This window comes from Thermobia domestica, chromosome 2, assembly GCF_964235325.1.
Source record: "Thermobia domestica chromosome 2, izTheDome1.hap1.1, whole genome shotgun sequence".
Taxonomy (NCBI): Eukaryota; Metazoa; Arthropoda; class Insecta; order Zygentoma; family Lepismatidae; genus Thermobia; species Thermobia domestica.
The window spans coordinates 316,307,704-316,316,090 of NC_137455.1; positions in this window are offsets into that span (position 1 = coordinate 316,307,704).

Here is an 8,387-nt window from a genome sequence, read left to right on the forward strand (position 1 = left end):
CATAGAGTGTATTTGTGATCTACTTCTCATTGAGCAGAAACATATCCTAACTCTTGGGATCTTCTCTTGGCGTTTGTTTATCAGCTTTTCGTTAAAGAAGCAAGATCGAATTATTCGAGCTTTATGAATAGTATATTATGTAAATTCGAATATCGTCTAACACTGCTGCTAATTGCACGTTTCCGATACTTGAATCTTCTAGCCTAGCATAATTTAGCTCATCAATCAAATAAGATTTGTACCCGTAACCATTGAGTTCTCTCAGAGTGTTAAATGTTTTCTCCAACAAGTATCCTTTGTAGTATGTACAATGACTTTTATACTTATTTTGTATCTATTCCAGATCTAAAGAACGCTCTTTCGTCTCGCATAAAGTAACACTGAATCTCGCATGACTTCCTGGAGGTGCATCTTTCTGTTACACTCAAAAAGTTAAGTGTGTAGCGTACATAACTTTGGCGTGGGAGACTCGGGTTAAATTCTCAGTGACAGTTGATGTGGTTCGGATCCCTCGTTAAGTTGTAGGTCAACTTCTCATATTACCTTGCTTCTTCAAACTTCAATAACTTCAAACACTAAATAAAGACAAAAGCATTTTGCTGCTGGATGTTTTTGTTCTTTAACAGCTGCTGACATACGAAGCTATATTAATCAGGAATCAGAAACTGCATTCAAGCTAGGAAAAAACTAGACAATGTTGATTTGAATTTAAAGTAGTGCTTGCTGCTGTTATGTTGGGCAGATAAGACAACCATCAACAAAATATATTCCAATGATATTTTCTTTCTATGAAGTCAAACGTATCTCCTTCAGTTTCCCCACTGAAGGCGAACAACTCTTTTTTTATGTTGTCGGGTAACTTTTACAGGAAAAAGTGTCCGATGAAGCTATTTGTTCCGAGGAATTATTGTTATGATTTTAAGCATATTGGCTTTCTATTTCAAGTTACGAACACAATTTAATATTTAGCCTGATGTAGAATACTCTTTGTTACATTACAACGTGCTTATAGTAAACTTATCGTCCTTTATTCGTTTATATTTGCAGCCTTACTTTTTTGTTAAATCCTAAGAATGTTTGATCCTGATATCGTCTATGAGATAATACCTTTTTCTTCTTCTCTTGATCCTTCGAGAACTTGCACTACTATGGTATGTATGTATTTATTTATAATAGGTTACAGCACTAGGCAATTTTACAATGAAACATTTTAACATTTTAGATAAAAATTGAATAACAATTTGAGCTCAAAATGCTACAACACAACAGCAACATTACAAAACTAGCTTATATAAACAGGATTTGAATGTATACTTATTTGAAAAAATCTCTACAGTTTCTGGTAACTGATTGTAACTACTGACAATTCGGTTCAGAAGGGACATTTGAAGAAATTTTGTTTCTCACTAGGGGAGGTTTGACATTGAGGAGTTTTAAAACGTCATTTTTTGGAAGTTCGGAGGTAAGGTACTCGGTAAGATAAAATGGCTAAAAATAAATTAATTACGGAATTGATTTTTTTTTAAAAAAATGAGTAGGGCAGACCATAGACCAAATAGAAGAACAGTACTCAATAGTGGAAGCAACATATGATATAGAATAAGCTTAAGGAATTAGGATCTTTTTATGTCTGCAAAAGTAATCTTACTTTCAATTATAACACGAAGACCTCGTAAAGAAGTGACAGGTTTTATGTTCTTACGATCAATTTTGTAAATGTGGTTTATAGGTTCCTTTTCTATAGAAAATAGTAACAGAATCACATTCTTAATGTTAAAGTAAGTTTTCAAGAGTTAAAACAGTTCAGAAGAATTGAATCATCATACTGAAGAGCAAGAGCATCCCACTCTAATTGAACTTGACTGTAGAGTTTCCAATTATCATCTAACAGAAGAACATTGGTAGAGCTGTTTGTGAACCCTTAGAATTTCTTACAAAGTAATCTCCTCTGACTCAGTATCTTAACCAATTTCATTTCCTTTTCCTATCAAATTCAGTATTTTTCTTTCATCCCCCAATATAAGCAAATAATAACTTAGAGCAGAAGTGTTTAATGTTGGTATCGATATACTCAATTGTATCCCATGGTAACTCACAGGATTTCCGGACAAATTGTTTGTTGTAAGTTTAGATAAATTAGCCAAGGCACAGCTGGATAAAAAGAACATACTAAAATTAAGCTTATCAAGTAGAAATTTCTTTTGGTTGGTTAATGCCAGAGCAGGTATATTAGGGACACACCGGAAAGTAATAAGATATCAAGTGGACCAAACAATTTCTGGTTGTTAGTAAAATGTTCTTTTTATTCTTATCATCGATGACTTACATAGGAGAACGGTACATTTACTACAAGAACATTTCGTCTGCCGCCAAGTATATGATATTTTAAAAGTAATAAATTAGTATATGGTTTTGCCTGAATGATTTGGCTAAGACCAGGCTATAGAATATTTATGTAACGTAGTAACTGGATATACTACTTCAGAACAGCAGCTATAGGGTACCTAATGTCTTTTGCCTACTGATTGGATGATGTATGTTTATATTAGTTATCTATAAATTAGAGTTCTGGAGTTCAATTATATATTAGTTATCACGTATACAAGATTAACTTGCACACGCCAATAATGTTGTCGAAGGTAGTGCCACTTTTTATAGAGCAGACAAGCTACATCATTAACGTATGCAAATGAATTCATTCGTATAGTATCTGTCATGTCCGCTTATGCAGAATAATACCCCTTCAGTAACATTATCCATAAGGGGATCAAGATTGACAACTGCTTGAGCCTTTTTACGAGTACCAAACCAATATTTTTATTACCTTGCCAAGTTTGCAGATAAGTATAAATATTTACTGAAATCAAATTAAAGGAAATCTTTGAGTTTAACTTCTCACAATTATGCCGGTTAGTCTAAAGGAGATGGGATGATGAACATGAATGAAATGGTGGAATGAAGATAGTGGGAGGAAACAGGAGAACCTCGAGGAAACCCACGCACACGTTGTTTGTTCATCAAAACGTTCACTTGATAGGAGCTCGGATCGAAACAAGGATCCTATGTAACAGAGTTGGACGCTCTACCACGGAGCCAACGCGGACTGCAAATATTTGTTTGAACCTAACGCTGTAATATACAGTCCCTACAACAGTCTTTCCTAAACTGTGCCCAGTAGAGCTCATGGTGCATCATGAGTGATTCTCAGTGCGTTAATCAGCAGCAGCGATGAAAATGATAAGAGTCAGTTGGTTTCGTAAACAATATAAAATGAAAAACAATGAGTTGGTTTCTCCATCTAGTGGGAGAGACGACACTATTCAATCAAGCAAAAATAATTCCTCTGATATACAATTGTTAGTTTTAATGCTACGAAAAGTTACAAATTTTAATAAGTGGATTTCAGAATAAAATATAAAGATAATATTATCACATGTTGCACTAATCTTCCTAATGATGATATACTAATGTAAAATGCATTCATATTTTATGCATAGTAGATATATAAGAGTTTTTTAATGCATAACCTAGAGAGATAGAACCAAATACTCTTGGTGCCCGACAAGAAAAGCTTCCTTAAAATGGGGATGCGAAGCTTCTAAAGTTTATGAAACGCTGTATTACACGATTGGCCAGTCGGGAACCTTCATTACAAATCTGACCTTTTTTGATCAGCAACTTCGGGAGTTTTTCGAAAATGTAGGAAGGTCATAATTCTGTGATCCCCTTCTACGACAGTGTTCTCATTAATCATGTAAACATCTACCTTATGTTAAACGCTCCTCGAGCATTGAACAAAAGGTCCTATTATATCGTCTCATAAGAACCAGAGGAACGTCAATCCATTTTCATAGGTCTACAGAAGAAAGGAAAATAAGTGATTTTAAAAGAAAAATTTACCAAATAATAAGATGGTAAAATTATTATTGAATAGTAATCAAGGCATTACAAAATGAGTTTCAATACTACACAAATGACAAGGCAGCTTACCAAAATAGTAATTCAGTTTCGTGCTACACACTATCGAAACGAGATACGTTACTCTGACTCTGAGCAGATTGTTTTAAAGGAATTGTTCTTGTGTACATAGCCTTAGCAAATTATAATAGCCTTCAGTTTTCTTATTACTAGCTCTAACTAAAAACACTAAACATTGACATCTGAAAGTTTAAATTGCACCACTGAACACTAAAATAGTATTTAATCACTATCACTATCATCATCACTATCACAGCAATGCATGCGCTGCAGAGATGGTGTGGGTCAAGGAAAACTTGACCCACTACTAACTGACCCATTACTCATCGTGACTCACAACCCTCTTGCCACACATTCACCCATCATGAGAAACTCTATACCCATACTGAACCACCGAAACCCATTGTGATCAACTGTCACCCACGATCCAAACCCTCCTCTCCACTGACTAAAGAGTTTACACTATAATAAAAACAAGGCTGTAAAATCATCCCTTATCGAAGTTTGAATTTCTACGGTCAATTGATCAATCCCCGCTGTGACACAATGCCAGTGGATCTAACCTTTACGATATAAAATGGTTTGACATTGGCCATATTACGATGAATTTTAATTTAATTATCATATATAATTACTTCCTTGTTGGATTACATATACTTTTCAGTGGAAAATAGAATGAAATTTGGAAGTCTAAAATCAAGGTAAAGTAAGCCAACGTAAAGAAAAATACCTGTTAAATTTTCCATATAATTAAGAATACCGTAAAAACTTAAAATTTCCATGTAAGCTTACGATATAAATTCTATGTCTATTTTTCTCTCAAGTCCAATGCTTGATTGTCTTGTGCTCTGAACGCTCCATATATTAAACACAATCTTCAGCAATTATTATAATAGAAAGCAGTTCAAATGAGAAACACTGTAGTTTCTGCTTCTGAAGCCTATTTCAAATGTGGCTGACCAGAACAACTCAACTTAGTTATCTATTTAATAGGTAGATAGTAGTAGTAGAAAAATGGGAGTTCTACGCCACTGACCTTCTACCCACTTTCCCCGTCCCGCCTGAAGCAGACAATGAAATTCCTAGTGCCGCCTGACACACTATGCCGGACGACACAGGGAGGTTATGGGAAATTGAGCACCTTGAACCGCCCACTCACGGTCTATTAAGACCTCCATTTTAGGGGTGTATTTGTTCCCTTTTATGAGCACTTTTTAGGGGGTGTCCTCGTTCTCTTTTATGAGTACATTTTAAGGGGTGGACTCGTTCCCTTTTATGATCGCTTCTTCAACCCCTTAGCAGAGAATACGAACACATAGCATAGCAGGTGATACATAGACTAGCAGGGATGAATTCATCCTCTTTTATGAGCACATGTTAGGGGTGAGCTCGTTCTCTTTTATGAGCACATTTTCCAACCCCTATTTTAACATAGCAGAAATTACATAAGACAACGAACACATAGCAGAGCAGTGAATACATAAGATTCATTCCCTTTTAAGAGCATTTTAGGGGTGTATTCCTTCTCTTTTATGATCACTTTTTCGTGTATTCGTTCCACTCCTATTTAAACATAGCAAAACTAGTAAAAGACTATGGCTTATTTTCCAACACCTATTTTAACATAGCATATAATACATAACACTATGTAACATAGCAGAGGTAATAAAAGAGTATGGCTTATTTTCCAACCCCTATTTTAACATAGCAGAAATTATATAAAACTTCGTTCCCTTTTATGATCCCATTTTAGGGGTGTATTCGTTCTCTTTTATGAACACTTTTTTCAATCCCTATTTTAACATAGCAGATCGATAACACATCTTCCAACGGCCTATTTAACATAGCACATAATACATAACACTATGTAGCATAGCAGAGCTAATACAAGAGTATGACCAATTTTTTCAACCCCTATTTTAACATAGCACGTACGTATTACATAAGACTACGAACACATAGTAGAGCAGGGAATACATAAGACTACGTAACATAGCAGAGGTGTACTCATTCCCTTTTATGAGCATTTTCCATCTCTATTTTTAACTATAAACATAGCAGACATGAATACCTATGTAACATAGCAAAGGGGGTGTGAACACACAACTATTTAACGTAGCACTGATTAAATAAAAACATTCGTTACCAACCTCTAATTTAACATAGAGGAAATGACACAAGCATGTCCCCAAACTACGGACCATCGAGAACAGAGGTCAAACTCAAAAACGGAGCCACATTTAGTAATAGGTCATCAAAGACCACGTCAATAAAGTGTTGACCATCGAGGTCAAAGGTCAAAATATTTAAGCCCGAATAACTCGTAAACGGAGCCACATATTGAGATGATGTTTCCACATTTAGTAATTGGTCATCAACTGCTACAAGTTCCAAAAATAATGACCATCGAGGTCAAAGGTCAAAATACTTAAAACCTAAAAACTCGGAAACGGAGCCACATATTAAGATGGTGTTTCCACATTTAGTAATAGGTCATCAACTACTACAAGTTCCAAAAAGAATGACCATCGAGGTCATAGGTCAAAATAATTTAAACCTAATAACTCGGAAACGGAGCCACATATTGAGATGGTGTTTCCACATTTAGTAATTGGTTATCAACTACTACAAGTTCCAAAGATAACGACCATCGAAGTCAAAGATGAAACTCGTAAACGAAGGCAAATATTGAGAGGACGTTTCCTCATTTAGTAACAGATCATCAACTACATATACGAAAATATTGGCTATTGAGGTTAAAAGTTTAAATAACTCGTAACAGAGCAACCGATAAATTTGAACCAAACAAACAAAGTGAAGAAGGAATAAATTTGAGTGGCTTATTTACTTTTGTATTAACGAGAAAGAAATCAAAGAAACACAATTTTTACTAGCGCACAATTTCAGTACATTTTTGGGCAATTCAAATAAACGCAAAAATTAATTTGGATATAGTATTTATTTTTCTACCAACAAGAAAAAAAGCAAAGACATGCCATATTAACTAGCTGAAAATTTTATATCATCTTATACTATTTAAACAAACAAGGGGATAAATTTAAGTGATCTATTCCATTTTGTACCAAGGTGAAATGCCCTTTTAACTAGCTCAGAATTTATGTACCTTTATGTGCTAACCTAAAAAAAATCGAAGAAGGTCCATTTAACAAACTTAAAATTTTATATCTTGTACTATTTAAATAAAAGAAGGAATATATTTGAGTGGTCTATTCAATTTTGTAATAACGAGAAATACCATTTTAACTAGCTTAGTACTTTAAACCATTTTGTACTATTTAAACAAACGAAGGAATAAATTTCGAGTGAGCTTCTTAATTTTGTAGTAAGAAGAATAATGCGAAGAAGGGCCATATTTCATATTATTTTGTACGAACCAGAAGAAAAGTGAAGAATGAATAAAAATTTGAGTGGACTATTTCCTTATGTACCAACTGGAGATAGTGAAGGATCATTATAGCTTTTGTATTATTCAAAAAAAGGAGCAAAGATGAAGAAGGTTCATTTTAACTAACTCAGAATTTTATACCTTTTTGTGCCATTTAAATATGGGTATCCTATTTCCTTTTGTACCAACGAGAAAAAAAGCGAAGAAGGACCATTTTTAACTGGCTTAGAATTTTATACCTTTTTGTAATATTTAAACAAACCAAGTGTTAAATTTATACCAAACAGAAAAAAGATACCCAAAAAACAAAGCAATCAATTTGTACTAACCAGAAAAGGCAAAGAAATATGATTTGTAACTAGCTCAGGTTTTCTAGACCATGTTGTACTATTTACACAAATGAAGAGATAAATTTGAGTGGTTATTCAATTTTGTAGCAAGGAGAAAAAAGCGAAGAAAGACAATTTTAACTAACTCAGAATTTTATATAATTTTGTAATACTCAAATAAACGAAGAAATAAATTTGGATGGAGTATTAGTTTTTGTGCGAAACAGAAAAAGGAAAGGAATACATTTGTACTGACCAGAAAAGGCGAAGAAGAACCATTCACCATTTTATACCTGTTTGTGCTTTTCTAATAATCGAAGGAATAAATTTGAGTGGTCTGTTTTATTTTTGTACCAATCAAAAGAAAAACAAAGAAGTTTCATTTTAACGAGCTCAGCATTTTATACCTTTTAGTGCCATTTAAATACAGATGTCCTATTTCCTTTTGTAGCAACGATAATAAAAGCGAAGAATGACCATTTTTAACTGGTTTAGAATTTTATACCTTTTTGTAATATTTAAACAAACGAAGGGATAAACTTGTACCAAGGAGAAGAAGCAAAGATATGTCATTTAACTAACTAATAATTTTTGTGCTACACAAACAAACAACGGTATCAATTTGTACTGACCAGAAAAAGCGAATAAATGCCATTTTTAACTAGCACAGAATT